The following is a 17,130-nucleotide window of genomic DNA, read 5'->3' as shown; positions in this document are numbered from 1 at the left end:
CCCCCTCCTTCATGGCTGCTCTGCAGTAAAATTTTTTTTTTCATTGCCTCCATCTCCCCGCACTAAAGCACCGAGCCCAGAGCTTTAGTGGAGAGGAGGGGGGAAAGGGAGAGAGGAAAGTCGTAAATACTGCCCCCTGAGACCCCCAAAGTTGGGGGGCGATGGGGGAGACGAAGCTCGCCTCTCCCCACTATCCTGCCAGCGCGGGCGGGGCTGGGTGGCTCCTCTGAGGTGCCCTCCCCCCAGGGGGCTCCAGGCACCAAAGGGTTAAGTGGCCCCGCCTTCCCACCCCCACCAAGTGTTTGCGTCTTTGCTTGCGCGGGCTCGCGACTGTTGAAATAGACTGCGGCGCTCGGAGCGCGCCAATCCCTCTGCCGTCGTTCCTTCCCTTCCCTTCCCTTCCCTTCCCTTCCCGTCGGCGGAGCTCTCCCGCTCCGCCGACCTCTCTTCCACCTCTGCCTGCCGCAGTTCTTGCGGCAGGCAGCCCACCCGCCTGCCTCCGGGCGGGCGCCCTCCCGGCTCCCGGCTCCCGGCTCCGCGGGGCTGGGAGACCTTTCTCCGAGCCGCCGTCCCGCCCGCTCCGACGCGCCGCGACCGCCCGGGACTCCAGAGCATCGCGTCCGCCCCGCAGACCGTGCGCTCCGCTCCAGGTGGGTGGTATGGGGATACGCGGCAGTCGCCGCTCCCCGAAATGGAGCCCGAGAGGTGAGCGGGCGTCCAAGTACACATCCCCTGCCCTTCCCGAACATTAGCTCAGAACACGGCTCACGGGCTCGGGGGACGGCTCCAGGGGACACCGAGACCGGGACAGCAAAGAAAAGGCGAGGCGAGGCGAGCCCCGGGGACGGCCAGCTCCCTCTGGCACCGTCCTGTTCCGGGCGGTCCCGGGAGACCTGTTGCGTTTTGCCCAGACATAGAGGATTGGGGAGGACGGGAGGCGTACGCGAGGGAACCGAACTGTTAGCGAAAAATCGAAGCTCCCCGGGGCTTGCCAGCCAGCCTTCCACACTGGGAATGGGAAGTAGCGAATGCTAGCGCTTCGGGAAGCTTTGCGCACCCGCCGCAGGAGCGGCCACGGCTTCCGAGAAATCTCGGGAGAGCGGCCGCGGGGAGATGGGCGCACCCGCAGGGAACGGCCGAGCCGGGCTTTAGTGCCCTCTTAGAATAAGCCGCGGGCACGGCAGCGCTCGCCATAGCCAACAAGTGTTTCCCCAGCCCGGCCGCGCTCGCAGCCGCCTCCGCCACCTGTTCTTCGGGCGGTGGCGGCTGCTTGCGCGGACTGCCCCGGGGCGCTTTATGATTTCAAAGCGGGTTCGCAAAGCCCAAGTGCGCCCCACACACGTAGGCACACACTCGCTCGGAGAAAGCCGCTCGGGGAGCCGAGCCTTCGCTCCCATCGCAAATCCCCGGCTCGCCAAGCTTTGCGTCCTTGGCGCGGCCACGGCAGCCGGAGACTTGCGATCCCAAGCCGTGCCTTGGGCTCGGCTTAGGAGCGAGCGGATTCGGATCAGCAAATGAAGCCAACTCCGCGCCCCCGTCAGCGCCGAAGAGGAGGCGAGCGGAGCGCCGGCCTGAGCGAGATGCGCGGAAGACGTTCCCCAGGTAAGCAGATGCGGTTTCTTTCCCGATTTCGCCGTGGGAAAAGCGCCACATTACCCAGAAACACACTCGGTAGGCACACGCACATTTGTAGGGTCTCGAAACTTCGTCAGTATCGGCCACCTTCCCGGTGAGGTCCTTGCAGCCCCCAAGGAGCAGCCTTTGAAATTAAAAAAATAATAATTAATTAAATCTTTAAAAAGGAAAAAAAAATTGGCATCGGCTCCGGGGGCGCTGCAAAGGCCCACCCCAGGAAGGGCGGGGCTCAAGGGGGCTGAGGCCCCGGCCGCTCCTTCTCGAGCAGGGTCCCTGAATAAAAGCGGCTGCAGCTCACTAGCTGGCCCCCGGCAGAAAAAGCCGCTGCGCCGCGCGCCGGGAACGGGAAGCCGCCCGAAACGGCTACAGGTGGGGGGTTGTTTATTACTGCCAAATGAGCAGTCGGGGAGGGCCGCGGGGCGGGGGCGGGGGCGGCCAGTCCGTGTCTGGCCACTCGGCCTTGGGACTGCGCCGCTGCCTCTCCCCACTTCCAGAGGCTGGCAGACTCTGTCTCATAAGCTGGCCGGGGAGCAGGTAACGGCAGAGCCGGGGGGCCCTTGGGTGCGTGGGAATGCGGGCCCCCCCCCCCCCCGCCCCCCCCCCCTTCTCGCCCTCCCCATCCCGCTCCCCTGCCCCCCCTCTTCCTGCTCCCTTCCCATCTTCTTTCCTCCTCACCCCTCCCCTCCCTGTTTGCTCCCCCACCGCCCAAGCCCCACCGCTCTTTTCCTTCTCCCCATCCCCCTTTCCCCCCCACTCTCGCCCTCCTCCCCAAACTCCATTTTCCCCATCTGAAACCGGCCCCCCCCATTCCCCACCGCTCTTCCCTTCCCCTATTCCCCCTTCTCACTCTTTACTCTACCTCTTCTGCCTCCTCCCTTCTTCTCCATCCCTCATTTCTTTGGGTCCACCCCACTCTTCCCCTTTCTCCCATACTCCTCCTACCCATTCTCCCCTCCTACGCACTTCTTCCCTTTTCCCCACTCCTCATCCTGCCCTCTCCTGCTCCCCAGCCTATTGCCCCACCCTACATCCTCCTCCTCCCCTCTTCTTTCCACTCGCCATCCTTCGCATCCCTCTGCCTACCTCCCCACTGCCCCTCCTCTCCCCATCCTCCCCATCCCTCTGCCCACCTCCCCACTGCCCCTCCTCTCCGCTCTTCCCATCCTTCACCCCACTCCCCATCCTGTTTTCCCCCCTCACCCCTCTCCCCTCCTCCCAACTCTTCTCCCTCCCCTCCTGACCCGCCATCTCTTCTCTGCTCCCACCAACTTCCCCCTTCTCCTCCTCTCCTGCCCTCCCCTCTTCTCCCCTTTTCCCCCCCCCCCCTTTGCCCCTTCTCATCTACTTCTCCCCTTTTCCTTACTCCCCATCCTGCCCATTCCTCTTTCACCCCACACACTTCCCCCTCCTCCTCACTGCCCCGACTGGACATTTCTTCATCCCCATCCTCCCCAATCCTACTCCCACTTCTCATCCTGCTCATTTCTTCAAACCCCACTTCCCCCCCCATCCTCCCCACTATCCCTGCTCTCTACTCTCCTCCTACTTGCTCTTCCATCCCACTCCCCAACCTGCCCACTCCTCAACTTCCGGGCCTACTCTTCCACCCCACTTCTTTCTCTGCTCCCCACTCTTACCCTCACTCCCCATTCTTCATCCTGTCTCCGACCCTCCTCACTTTCACTTCCTATCTTGTCCACTCTGACCCTCCTCTGTGCCCCCCATTTTTCCCATTTATGCGTTTCCCCAACTTCTCCCCTCCTCTTCTTCAGTCCTTCACCCCCTCCCCATCCTGCCCATTTCTCCACCGTCCACATTGCCCCACCTCTCCCCCCTCCCCCCCCCCCCTTCTGCCCATTTCTCCACCCCCCCAACTTTGCCCCTCCTCTCCATTCGTCCCCTTCTCCCCCCTCCCCTACCCCATTTTGCCCATTTCTCCGACCCATTTTCTCCCCATGCCTGGGACCCCCACCCTACTTTCTCCCTCCTTCCTATTGCCCTTCCTCTCCAATCCTCCCCTGGTCCTCATTCTATTCATCCTGCTCACTCCACCTGACCCCACCTCACTCTTACTCCCCAAATCTTGTCCACTCCGCCCCTCCTCTCTGCTCCCCTATCTTGCCATTTCTGCACCAATCTCCCCCCTCCTGCCTTACTCCCCACTCCCCCACCCCACCCACTCTACTTTTCCCCTTCTTCCTATTGCTCCTCTCTATTCCTCCCTTGCTCCCCACTCTCTCCTCCATCCTGCCCACACCCACACCCCATTCCCCATCCTGCCCATTTCTTCACCTTCATGCTTTCTCTCTCCTCACTCCCCTTGCTCCCACCCTCACCGCACTTCCCCCTCCTTCCCACTGTCCCTCCCCTCTGTCACCCCTACTCCTCTGCCCCCCCCAGCCTACCCCCTCCGACTCCACTCCTCCGCTAGTCCCCACCCTTCACTCCTCATCCTGCCCATTTCTTCACCCCACCCCACTTCCATCCTCCCCACTATCCCTGCTCTCCACTTCTTACTTCCCCACTACTCACACTGCCCTTTCCCCCTGACCCCGCCTCATTCTCAGTCCTCATCCCCATTTCTTTTCTTGTCTACTGTGCCCCTCCTCTCTGCTCCCCAATCCTGCCATTTCCCCCTACCCTGGCCCCTCTCCCCTCTTCCCCTCTCCCCTCCCCCTCCCACTCCCCCCCACTCTCCATCTTGTCCATTTCTTCCTTTTTCCCCTCTCTACCCTACTTCTCATCCTGCCCACTCCCTTGCCCCCAGTCAACTCCTGCACCCCATCCCACTCCCTATTTTGTCCATTTCTCCGCCCCATCCTTTCCCTCCTTCCCACTGCCCCTCCTTTTCATCACTCCCCTCTCACTCATTCCTCATCCTGTCCACTCCCCTGCCCCCCAGCTTTTTCTCCCCCTCATCTTGCTCCTCCCCTTCTTCCTTCTCTCACCCACTCCCTTTCCTTAACCCTCCTCTCCACTCATGCTCTCTTCCCTGCTCCTCTGCCTTACTCCCCATCCTGTCCAGCCCTATGTCCCTCACCCCTGCCACCACCCACTACTTCCCAGTCACCCCAGTTCTTATCTTGCCCACTTCTCTCCAAAATCTTGCCCATTTTCAGCCCCCATCCCATTGTCCCCCTTCTCCCCATTCCCCCCTTGTCCACTCCCTCACTTCCCCCCCATCCTCCTTCCTCACTCCAGTCCCCCTCCCTACTCCCCACCCTCACTTCCTATCCTGTCCATTTCCCCCCTCCTCCCCTACCCCGCCCCCTCCTCTTCACTCCCCCATCCCATTCTCCATCCTTCCCACTTATCCCCCTTCCTCATTTCCTACCCTGTGCGCTCCCCCCCCCCCACTTCCCATCTTGCTGTATTTACCCCTTCCTTCCCATTCCCTATCCTGGCGACTTCCCCAGACCTCCAGCCCACTTCCTTCCCCTGCTTTGGATCAACCCCCCCCATGGGCCTATCACAGATACATGAGTGGGATGGAAAAGTTAAGTGTATATGTACGTGTAAACACACACACACACACACACACACACACACACACGGCCAGCGTTCTGAGGCGGGACTGAGTCTGGAGATGGGAGGAGGGGGGCAGAGGGGAGGGGAAGGAAAGAGAGGGGAGGGAGAGGCTGACACATCTTGGGCTGCAGCAGAGTAATCGGGTTACAAGGGGCAAAGGCCTCTTGCGTGGAACTGGGCTGGGAGCGTGCGCGGTGCTGGCGACTCCAGTGTCCCAGCAAGGACGTCGCACCCAAAGGAAGCCAGGGTCGGCTGGGCCGCTAGGAGTACACAAAGAGTCCCCAAAGCGGGTCCCAGCCCAGTAAATGTGATGGGGGGCTCTTGGGATTTGGTACTCGGGAAAGCCCATGTCCATGGCCCCTCGCGCCGCTGTGCCACCAGTGAGGCAACTGCAGCCGGGCTCGGGGTCACTCGGAGCCCTCTTTCTTGGGGGGCAGGGGGCAGAATGAGGCCCTCTGGTGGAATGTGAGAGAATGCTTGGGGGCCTAGGGGGCGCTCTAAGGAGAGGCGGGAGGCTTTGGCATCTTGGACTTGGCTTTGGTTTGCTTTTTCGGGCACCGCATCGCCAAGGACCCGTTTAGCATCTGGGAGCTGCTGTACACACACTGACCGGGGCTTCTTCCTTAGTGGGGTGCTAGAGCAGGCAGAGGGCACTGACCCCAGGCTTCTCCAACCCCGCCATTTGGAGGGTCGTGACCTCTGAGGCTTCCTAACCCGGAGCTTTGAGCCCTCTGCAGGGGCCGCCCCGACCACCAGACAGCCTCAGAGGGAGGGAAATGGCAGCCAGGAGATTTAGCGCAGCGAAATCCTCAGCACCTTGCCCTCTCTCCTTCCCGGTTTTTCCACTTTGGGGGGGTTTTGTTTGTTTGCTTTTAATTAACCTTGACAATGAAGCTCCAGTTCCCGGGCCTTCAGAATCCTGGGGCGTTAGGGAGGGGCGTGCATCTTAGGGCCCCTTTCCCATAGAGTGAAGGCTGGCTTTAGACTCTTAAACACAGGCTCTAATTTAACCCCAACTGGGCCGGTGCAGTCCCATTCACCCCCTTCGCTTGCAAAAACGGGGCTGGCCTTTAGCTTCCTTGCTGCTGCTGGGCTGCTCCTGCAGCCTGGGAGCTCCCGTTTGGGGCGGACGGGATGATGGGGAGCTGTCCCCAGGGGAGGGGCGCACTTTGCAGGAAGCTGCTGGCGAGGGGAGCTAGCAGGAGTCTCCTCAGCCCTTTTCCATCTGTACAGCCCGACACTTTGGGGAAAGCTGGCTTTTGTTTTTTGCCCTTTTTTGCCCTTAAAAAACAAGTCACAGTCAACTCCAGGACAGGCTTTCAGGTTTATTTGCCTAAAATTAGGCAAAAATCCCACACTGTTTCCCTCCACAGCTTTTAAAAATCAATTTATTCATGTCCTGTCCTCCACAAACAAACAAACAAATAAGCGAACCTGAGGCTGTCTTTGAGACCCTCCGAAGTTAGAGAAACTTGCTTGGCCCCGGGACTCGGATTTGCTTCTCTGCCCCAGGACAGTTAGCTCCACCCCAGAGGTTGCCTAGAATTGCCCCGGGTCCAGATTTGGTAAAGAGAGCAAAGGTCCGGTTTTCCTCCCCTCAAATGCCTGGGGCAGGTTTTCCCAGCGATATGGGGGGGGGGGGAACAAAAATTGGTGCAAAATCATTCCCAAATCCCTGTCGATCCCAGAGTAGCGGGGTCGCTGCCCAGGCTTGGGTCAGGTCTGCAGCCACCTCAGATTCAAGGGCCCTTAGAAATCCACCCTTTCCGCAAAGCAGGAAATGGGAGGTTTGGGGAGCTCTGGTGCTGCTTCTTGCTTTCCTTTGCTCAAGGTCATGAAGATCTCGAGGTGATTTGACCCCAGTTGGTGAGGAGTTTATCGATCAAACTGTTTTGATTTTTTTTTTAAGATTCCAGTCTTTTCTAAACCCCCAGGGCCACTGGGGGCAGGTGTAGAATTCTGCCCCAGCTGCCCCTCCCTCCCACCCTCCTCTCTGAGAAAAGGGAAGTAGGACTCAGAAGTGTCATTAGGACCAAGATGCCTAGCTCCCATACCGAGAGCACATTTGAAGAGGTGGCAGGAGGCCGAGAACACAGGACTAGACACCTGAAGGGCAGGGAAGCAGGAGGACAGGGGAAGTTAGCAAGGGATGGAGAAAAGCTTAGAAAACCATTATCTTTTTTTTCTGAGGCAACTGGGGTTAAGTGACTTCCCAGGGTCCCACAGCCAGGAAGTGTTAAGTGTCTGAGGTCAAATTTGAACTCAGGTCCTCCTGACTTCAGGGCTGCTGCTCTATCCACTGCACCCCCTAACTTCCCCTAGAAAACCATTTCCAACAGACACCACAGGGAGCAATGAAACAACAGAGGCATAGCTCTTCGTCAAAACGGTCTCTGCTTTCTCTGGCCCTCCCTGCCAAGATACCCCGCACATTTGGAGAGCATCGGGTGTTTGTTCTGAGCTTCCAGGGCCCATTTTCTTGTCAGGTGCCCCCCCAGATTTGCTTGGCACCTCTCTGGTTAATTCCCCATAATCAGTTGCAGATTACACTTTCCTATTTATACCATTACACCCCCCACCCCACCAGGACAGGCATTGGGTCTAATTTGAGCTTTGCGTTCCTTGTGTTCTTCTTTCCCAACCCCATCCTGTGCGTAACACAAGACCAGGCACACTGCGGGTGTTTAATAAACATTTCTCTTGCGGCTGCTGTTGTCATTATTTCTGTGTGCGTCTCCCACTCTACCGTGACTTTCTTTGAAGACAGCTCTAGGCTCCTGCCTGCGTATGCCATGGCTTCTACAGCCAACAGAACCAGACTCCATGGACCTCTGTTGCCCCTTGAACCTTTTCTGTTGCTTCTGGGGAAAGAGCAAGCTCAATTCTGGGGGGGGGCAAAATGGGCACTGGTCTTATGTGAAAACGAGACATTGTCTTCCTGTCATAGGGTGATAGTTACTGTCTCTCCTCTATTCCCACTCCCCTCCTATTACATTAGGCTTTTACAAAATGGCTGAAGAAAATGTTTGCATTGATTACGCTCTTTAACCTTGGTTAGACACACAACAGTTGTCAGTTTGTTGGCTTTCCAGCTCTCCAAGCTTTTGGTCATTGTTGTTGCTCCCATCGGGGGCTGTGACCACTGGGTAAGAATCCATTGAAGCTAGGTGCCGCATTGCAGGTGCCCATGCAGATGCCAGTAACATCTGCTCCACTAGGGGGCTTGGTTGGCAGAGCCTTCACGGCCCCTCCTCTCCCTGAACCCCACCCTCTAGACTGCGGCAAAATTTTCTCTGTTGTTGACCAGTGGAGAGCTATGGAGACTGGCATCCTCCATTTTACCCACCGGAGAGCTTAGCCTTTCAGCCCAGCTGCTCCCCATCTGGGATTGGGCAAAATGGGACAAAGTATATACGGTGTGAGTCCAAGCCGATGCCCATCTATCCAGGGTCCCAGCTTGAGTCGCCATGGCCTTCATCCCAATTTTTCACAGCAAACTCATCTCATTTACAGCTGTCTCTCCTCACGAGCACGCACACACACACACACACACACACGCACAGCCTGCATGCATCCAACATCCATCGACACACCATGCCCAAGTACAACTACTGTACTCATCTCACTAAGGCAGGGGCTTTGAGACTAATGTCATTAACTGGGCTGACCCCTGTAAGTCCCACTCTCGTGTATAACCCCCACCCTTGCTGCTGTGGTTTGAGAAGAGCCGAATTATTTCCTCATGCCAAAGGCTCTTCCCCAGGCATCTGCCACCGGAGCAAAAGACCATGATAGCAAAGACCCCGAGTACAGCCAGCTTTAAGGGGGCATGCCTTTCCATGACCCATCTCTGGGGCAAAATGGAAACTTATTAATGGGAGGATGATACATTGAGCAATATCTTATTGGCCATTAATAGTTTATTGTGAATTAATTTATCAGACTCACTGCAATCACCTAGCAGGAGCCTGGATCCCCAGAAAGGTAAGTTTTGAGAGAAGGTGATTAGGTAGATTCTTCCTTGACAGGGAATGACTGTAGGGAAAGGGCTATGCCTAGAACAGAGTGGAAGTGGGAGAAAGACCTAATTCAGGTAAAGGAAACCAACATTTGATTTCATTTCCTGCTTTCCAAAGCTCTTCTCTGGCAGACCTGAGCAGCCTGGAATCAGTATTTTCATTACCTCTACTGAGGTGTAGAAAATTGAACAGGCCCAGGGCTAAAGCTGCTCAAGTGTCCTCTGGTGCCTCAATGGGGCAGAGCTGCCAAGGAGTCACAGTGACCTAGCTCCAAATCCTGCCTTACCATACTTGTAGCCGTTTGACCTTGAAAAAGTCATTTGAGCACTTTAAGCCTCAGTTTCCAAATCTGTAAAATGGGGGATGATAATAGCCCCTGACTCATGGAGTCATTGTGAGCAAATTAAGTAATGTATGGAAAGTGCTTTATAAGCCTTAAATCCATATAGAAGATGGAATTATCACTATTATTATTTTATGATACCAAGGTCTCTAGAATACTCTGAGGAGCCCTTTGACCTGTTCAGCTTCTCAGCCTCATACCCCGATCCGGACACAGGGAGGTTCTGAAGGGCAAAAGCTGACACTAAAAACAAACTTTGCTGTGGGCTGCCTGCCCATCAGTGATTTCTATTTCTTAAAGATAATCTAGGTTAAAAAAACCACAAAAAGAGAAGGTGGGTCTAATGCCAAAGAATATGGAGTGGAGCCTGTTGGTAATTGGGGCACCCCTTTGGCTCCAGGGCCCTCCGCTGCCCACACTTGCCAAAGGCAGAGCCATTTCTCTGCTGACCACTCCTAGTGCTGCCTTGTTTATGGAGCCCTGCTGCCTTCACGGCGAGCCAGGAGCCTTGCCATTTGGCCCCTTTGGGCAGATAAGCCGAGTGACTTGTAGCTTAATCCCCTTGACTCTAACAGTGGCTTTTATGACAGCTACTCTATGGGGCCTTTTTCTCAGCTTTTACAATCTAATAGTCACACACACTGGATGTCCTTATCCCATTTCCAGTGTCGATAATTTTGGCATCTGGTCACCTAAAACTTTAGCATTTACTCAGTTGCCGAGGACCAAGAGCCCCCCACCCAACAACTTAAGGTTCCATTGCTTTGCCTTATAGCTTTGACCTAAAGGGCATAAGGAAATATTTAAACACTGAGTTTAAAAATTGATTCAGTGATTTATTACCTGCGTGACCATGTGTGTGAGGTCTCTCTTGGCCTCAGTTTCCCCATCTGGGGATAAAGACATCAGACTAAATGCCCTCTCCAGTCCTTTCCAGGTCTAGATAATAACTCACATTTATAAACGCTTTAAAGTTGGCCAAGCATTTTGTGTTACCTCCTTGGATCCTCTGGACGACCATGGGAGTTAAGTGCTCACTTTATATCCTCATTTTACAGATGAGGAAACTGAGGCTGAGGGAGGTGAAAGCACTTGCCCAGAGCCACACAGCTTGCTAGTATGTACCTGAGGCAGAATTTTCAACTCGGCTCTTGCAGCCTCCAAGTCCAGGGTTCCATCCAAAGTGCCACCTAGCTGCCCACTAAGCATCCCATAATTGGGAGAGAATTCCCGGCAAAAATTGGGTCTCTGATTTTACCGTGGGCATTTAAGGTGTCCGGGGGCAGAAAGGGAAATAAGAAAGCCCAGTGTAAGAACACTTAGAATCCCTGAGCCCTCAGTTTCAATCCCACCTCTGATGCTTACTAATCCTTCAATGACTTTACAGTAAGCATAGGAATCATGTCTAGTACTTTGAACCCGGGACCTTCTAATCCATTGCGGGTCTCATTTACCTGTTAGTAACCATGTGACCCAGATTTTGCAACATGATCCCAATGGCAAGAAAAGGAAGTTAAATTTGAATGAGAATTTTGACAAAGTAGCGTCTTTTAGCAGATGGTGATTTTGTTTCGACAATATGGCTACTTTGTTAGTCCCTGGCCATGCCAAACGCTGTCATCTCTGAGTCAGCCACGAGGGGGCGATGCCATATGAATTTGAGAGAGATGAGCATCTGGTCCGGAAAGGTTTAATGGGCTGAAATCTGGGCCTCCCGGCACCCCTAGCCCACATTCCACACTGCACCCCAGAAATGATCGTGTTATCTATTGATATCTTAAATCTGCCTTCTTAGCAGTGGCTTAACATGTTACCCTTGCTAAGTACCATAATTCTATTTAGCAGGAACCTTCTGGAGACTGTGACTCGTCTAAAAGGAATGACTTGAATGGTTGGCTCTCCGAACCTTACTAAGCTATAGAAGGATAGAGCCATGATGGGCTGGCCTGTTACCTGCCAAATCACACTTCCATAGGCACCTCCACTATCTTCTTAATTGTCTTATTCAATAGGAATAAAATATCTGCTCTATGGAGAGAGGAGCTTTGGCATAGTGGACAGATGGATGGTTTTGAAAATAGCAAAAAAAAATGGAAAATAGAAATAGTAAAACAAAAAAAATGAGTAAAAGCTGAGTTAAAGTCCTCCCTGGAACGCATACATTTCCTCTGTCAGGTTCCCAGGCAGTTTTCTAAGAATTTCCACTCTAGGGCCTCCTATACCTATGAAAACCCAAATCCAACCTGCTCTCATGTCCCCTTCCACCTCACCTCATCCCCACCTACTTACTCCATTCCATCTCTGAGCCCAGGGATCAACTGAAACGTCTTGCCTAAAAAAATAATAATCTCAGGTAGCTGGAATTGGTCTGGAAGTCAACCACCCTTAAGACAGGGCCTTGATCCATCCCCAATAGAGAAATTTGCTCATGTTGGGGAGTACCGGTAAGGGAATGGTGTTCATCTGGGCCATTTGGGTGCTGAAAAAGGCAGCAAGTTCATCAAATGGATCTTGACTGCCCCCTCTCCTCCCCTCCCTTCCTTGGCCTGATGAGGACACAAGCTGGGACCGACTCAGAGAAGATGTTTCTTCTCAAGTCTCCACCAAGGCAAACTTTTTGCAAAATATCATAGAGCTCTTTAATTCAATTTTGAGAAATGGCTTCTCCTATTTTGACAGGAAATCCTCAAACTTTGAAGAAACTTGGGCCACAAACACTTGGCTGCCTACCTTTACCGATATGTCTGTACCCCTATGGATAGTAATATCACCAAATAGGGGTTTTGATGGCACCCTTTGGGTTTTCACCTTTTGGATTCTGGTTGCCCAGAAGCCCCAGGAAAATTCACAGATTGAGTACTTGCTCTATCCAGAAGCAACTCAAATGTAGGAGAGGGAGACGAGGTCCTGAAAAACGCAAAGGAAAAAGAGGAAAAAAGAAAGGTAGCAGAGGCACTTTCTTCCTTCCCACCTTATGAGCAGAAATCAACCCCTCCTGCTCTCATTCATCAGTGATCACCTGGAGGTAGAGGGAACCTCTGGCTTTCAGTTCCTTCCTAGGCAGTGTGCCCCCTTTCCTCTGTCACTTGTTTTCTCCCTTTATTCTCCTTCCTCCCCCCCCCCCCCCCCCGGGGCCCATTGCCCCCTCTCTCAGCCTCTAAATTTCTGTTTCTTTTTGTCTCTTTCCTCATTTTTCCTGTCTGTCTCCTCTTCTGATTTTTCCTTCCTCCAACTCCCGTACCTCTCTGCCTCTTCTTTCCTCTATCTCTTTCTCTCCCTCCTCCCCCTTTACCTTATTGCCTCCTATCTCTCTCTGCTCCCTCCCTTTTCCTCTCTTCTACTCTTATTTCTCACCTTTCCTTTCTCTGTCTCTGTCTCTGTCTCTCTGTGTGCCATCTCTCTCTATATATATCTTTCTGTTTCTCTGCCTCAGTCTCTCCCTCTCTTCCCCTCCTTTCCTACCTCCTTCTCTTTCCCTTTCTCTTTCTCTCTTCCCTCCCTTCTCCTCTCTCTCTATCTTTTTTTCCCCACCCACTCCCCTTTTCTCTGTCTCTTTGTATATGTCTCTCTCTGTCTTTCTGCCTCTCCTTCCCTCTTCCTCTCCCTATTTATTCTGTCTTCTTCCCTCTCAAACCCTCACCTCTTCTGCTCCTCATTCCCTTCCTTCCCTCTCTCCCATCTTTTTTGCCTTTGTTTTCCTCATTTTCTCTTTTTTCTTCTTTCTCTTTTATCTTGTCTCCCTATCTCTGCCTCCATTTCTCTCCCTACTTCCTAGTCTATCTCAGTGGTCTCTCTTCTCCCTTCCTCTGTTTCTTCTTTCCTCTATTTTCTCTATCTTCCTTCACTGTCCCCTTTTCTTCTGTCCTTTCCCTTTCTCTTAACATGTATCTCCCCTTTTTACTCTCTGTCTCTCTCTTTATGCCTATCTCTTCCTTCTCTTTTTCTGTCTCTGTTTCTCTGTCTGTGTGTGTTTCTCTCTTTCCTTTCTCAGTTTCTCTTTCTCTCTTCCTCCATGTCTGTCTCTGTCTTTTCCTTTTCCTCTCTCTGCCTCACTTCCCTATCTGTACCTCTCTGTCTCTCTATCTTGTTTTCGCCTTTTTGCTTTGCCTTTCCTTGTCTCTATCACCATCTCTCTGTGTCTCTTTCTGTCTCTCCCTTCCTCCATCATCCCCTCCCTCCCCCCTTGATATTTATTTTTCTCTTTTTTCTTCCTGCTTTTCCCTCCATCTGTCTCTGCTCCCTTCTTCCCTTTCTCTCCCTCCTCCCATTTTTTTGTTTTGGTGCCCCATCTCTCTCATCCCTTTTTCTATTTCTTTGGCTCTTTCTCACTGCTCCTCAACTTCTCCTCCCTTTCCCCATTTCTCTTCCTGTCTCATCTTTTTTCTGTCTCTGCTTCTCTATTCCCCAATCTGAGTTTTTCTCTCTTTTTCCCTCCTTCCCTTCTGCTTTTCTCTTGATGATTCTGATTGTCTCTATGTTTCTTTTTCTTCTCTTCTCTTTTGTTCTCTCTTTTCTCTTTCATCCTCTCATCTCTGGCTGTCCTCCACCCTTCTCCTTTTCTTTTTCTCCCTCCTTTCACTCTCTGCCTTAATATTTCCTTGCTCTCCACTCTTTCATTCTGTCTCTCTGACATCTGTCTCTCACTGCCCCACCTTTCTGCCTCTGCTTCTCTACCCACTTCTCCCTCCCTATCTCTTTGCCCACACACTCTCTCCCCCTCTCTCTCCTTCCCTGCTTCCCTTCCTCCCTCTCTCCCTCCCTTCTTCTCCTCTGTCTCTCTCTGTGCCTGTCTCTGTGTGTGTTTCTGTCTGTCTTTTGGTCTCTCTTTTTCTATGTCTCTCTCTCTCTCTCTCACGCACACACTCTCTCTCTCTCCTCCCTCCCTTCTCATCTCTCTACCCTTCTTTCTCACCTCCCCCTTCTCTCTGTCTCTCTTTATGTGTCTCTCTCTGTGTCTGTCTCCTTCTCCTTCTCCCTCTTCTCTATTTCTTCTTTTTTCTTCCCTCTCAAACCCTCACCTTTGCTGTTCCTCTTTTCCTTTCCTTCCCTCTCTCTCCTATATCCTTTTCTGTCTTTATTTTTGTCATTCTTTCTTTTTCATCTCTACTCTTTTTTCCCTCTTTCTATCTTCTCTTGTCCCCTCTGTCTCCTTTTCTTTCTGTACTCCCTATTCTCTTTCTCAGTGGTCCCTCTCTCCCTTTCTCTGTTTCCTTTATTTCTCTTCTCTTTTTTTCTTTCTATTCCTTTGCTGTCCCCTTTTCTTCTTTCCTTTCCCTCTAACATGTATCTCCCCTTCCTTCCTTTATTCCCTTTATCTTTCCTTTTCTCTGCTCTGTATGTGTGTCTTTCTGTCTCAGTCTCTATCTGTTTCTTTCTCCTTGTCTCTCTCTCTCATCTCTAGCTCTAGCTCTCTGTCTCGGCCTTCTTCCCTCTCTCCCTCCCTTCTTCCCTCCCTCTTTCTCCCCCTCTTTCCCTCTTCCTGTCCTCCCTGTTTCCTATTTCTCATCTCTTCTTCCCTCTCAAACCCTCACCTCTGCTGCTCCTCCTTTCCTTTCCTTCCCCCTCTCTCCCATCTCTTTTTCTCTATTTTTCTCATTCTCTTTCTTTTTCTTCTCTCCTCTTTTTTCCTCTTTCTCTTTTCTCTTGTCCCCCATCTTTGTCTCCCTTTCTCTCCCTACTCCCTATTCTTGGTCTCAGTGATTGCCCTCTCCCTTTCTCTGTTTCTTTTTCTTCTTTCCTCTCTTTTCTCCTTTCCTTCACTGTCCCCTTTTCTTCTTCTTTCCTTTCTCTTTCTCTCTTTCTGTCTCTGTCTCTGTCTCTCCCTTCCTCTATCCTCCCCTACCTCCCCCCTTGACATTTATTTTTCTCTTCTTTCTTCCCTCTTTTCCCTCCATCTCTCTCTGCCCCCTTCTTCCCTTTCTCTCCCTACTCCCATTTTTTGTTTTGATGCCCCATCTCTCTCATCCCTTTTTCTATTTCTTTGGCTCTATCTCACTGTCCCTTAATTTCTCCTTCCTTTCCCCATTTCTCTTCCTGTCTCATCTTTTTCTGTCTCTTCTTCTTCTCTTTTCCCCAATCTGAGTTTTTCTCTTTTTCCCTCCTGCCCTCCTTTCTTTCTGCTTTTCTCTTGATGATTCTCACTCTGTCTCGGTTTCTTTTTCTTCTCTTCTCTTTTGCTCTCTCTCTTCTCTTTTATTCTCTCAGCTCTGGCTCTCCTCCACCCTCTTCCTTCTCTTTTTCTCCCTCCTTCCTCTCTCTGCCTTAATATTCCCTTGTTCTCCACCTCTCCCTCTCCCCCTTCTCTTCCTCTCTCTCTCTCCTGCCCCCCCTTTTTCTCTCTCCTTCACCTTTCTGCCTCTTTACCCACTTCTCCCTCCCTTTCTCTTTGCCCTTTCTGTCTCTGTCTGTCTTTCTGTATGTGTATTTTTTCTTCTCTTTGCCCTCCCTTCTCTCTCTACTCTTTCTCCCCATCGCTCCCTCTCCCCCCTTTCTCTCTGGACTGTGCTCCCCAAGTCTCTTTCTCCCCCAACATGCAGCCTGTACACGGGAGGTCTGATAGAGGTGATTTCTGTTTTTGGCAGTTCTTCTCCAAGACCCTTATTTACAATATCCATGGTTTTAAGTCCCTGAAATATGTATTTTTTCTCTTTGATTTTGAATTATGGAAATTGATAGAAATTTGGCTAAAGTTTCCAATGCCAGCATGTGTTAGTCTTAGCTAAGCTTCTTCAAACTCTGTCGCCTAGTTCTGGGGTCCTAACCCATGGGGAATCACCCTCATCATGTTCACGTCAGAAGAGACTCATAGTCATTTTTGTCTTGAGTAGAGCTTAAGGCCGAGCTAAAGGGTTGGCAGAGGAGTCCATTTCAGAAATAGGAAATGATCTTAGAACCCCCCATCTCCACCACGAGAAATGTGAAGCCATTTTAGCGTTCCAATTTTTTGCTTTTTTATTCTTTTGGGAGATTTGTTGCAGGATCATAGATTTTGATCTAGAAGGGACCTTTGGACGTCATTGACTTCGAGTCTTTAAATTTAGAGAGAACCTTCAACCTAGAATCAGAAAGAGACTGACTTGCCCACAATTTTGCAGTAGTAAATACCAGGGTCAAGAGTCAACCCCAGGGACCCTGAGCCCAGATTCGATTCTTTTTTTTTTTTCTGCACTAAAGCTGCCTCTTGAGGCAGGCATGTTTGTTCTGTTGAGCTTAAGAAACCCTTCTAGGCTTCTTCTGAGAAGGGGGAAGTATTAAGGCAGGGGCCACCATGAGCTTCGGGCTCAGTGAGTAATGAGATACATCTTTTCCTCTTCCCTTCTCTTATTTCTCTTTCCTCCCTCTCTACTCATTCTTTCTCTACATATGATGCCCTGTCTTCTTATCTATGTCCTTCTCTTTCTCTAGTTCCTCATTTTACCCAGTTGAGACCTGCATGTGGTAGTTTCCAACCCCATCCCATATTCACCCCTCTCCCCAAAACAGCAAACCGACTAGAGCTGAAGGCCCCGTGCAGGAGTGACAACCTTTCCTTCTAGCCTGCGCCTAATTGTACCAAGAGTGCCATTTTGTGGAACGTGCTGATTTTCCCATCTTTGTGAATCCACA

The 17,130-nt window shown here is 52.0% G+C and overlaps 1 protein-coding gene across 1 annotated transcript in view; it reads left to right on the top strand.

Annotated features, from left to right (window-relative positions):
• The first annotated feature begins 340 nt into the window (after positions 1-340).
• HTR2C (5-hydroxytryptamine receptor 2C) overlaps positions 341-17,130 on the top strand; it is a 158,156-nt gene continuing 141,366 nt past the window's right edge. The window contains exon 1 of the mRNA XM_031944350.1: positions 341-650. The gene's annotated coding sequence lies outside the window, so the exon portion shown is untranslated. The remainder of the gene's footprint in view (positions 651-17,130) is intronic.

Source organism: Sarcophilus harrisii, chromosome X, assembly GCF_902635505.1.
Source record: "Sarcophilus harrisii chromosome X, mSarHar1.11, whole genome shotgun sequence".
Taxonomy (NCBI): domain Eukaryota; kingdom Metazoa; phylum Chordata; class Mammalia; order Dasyuromorphia; family Dasyuridae; genus Sarcophilus; species Sarcophilus harrisii.
Note: the sequence above shows the minus strand (reverse complement) of the source record. Positions and strands in the feature narration are given on the sequence as shown.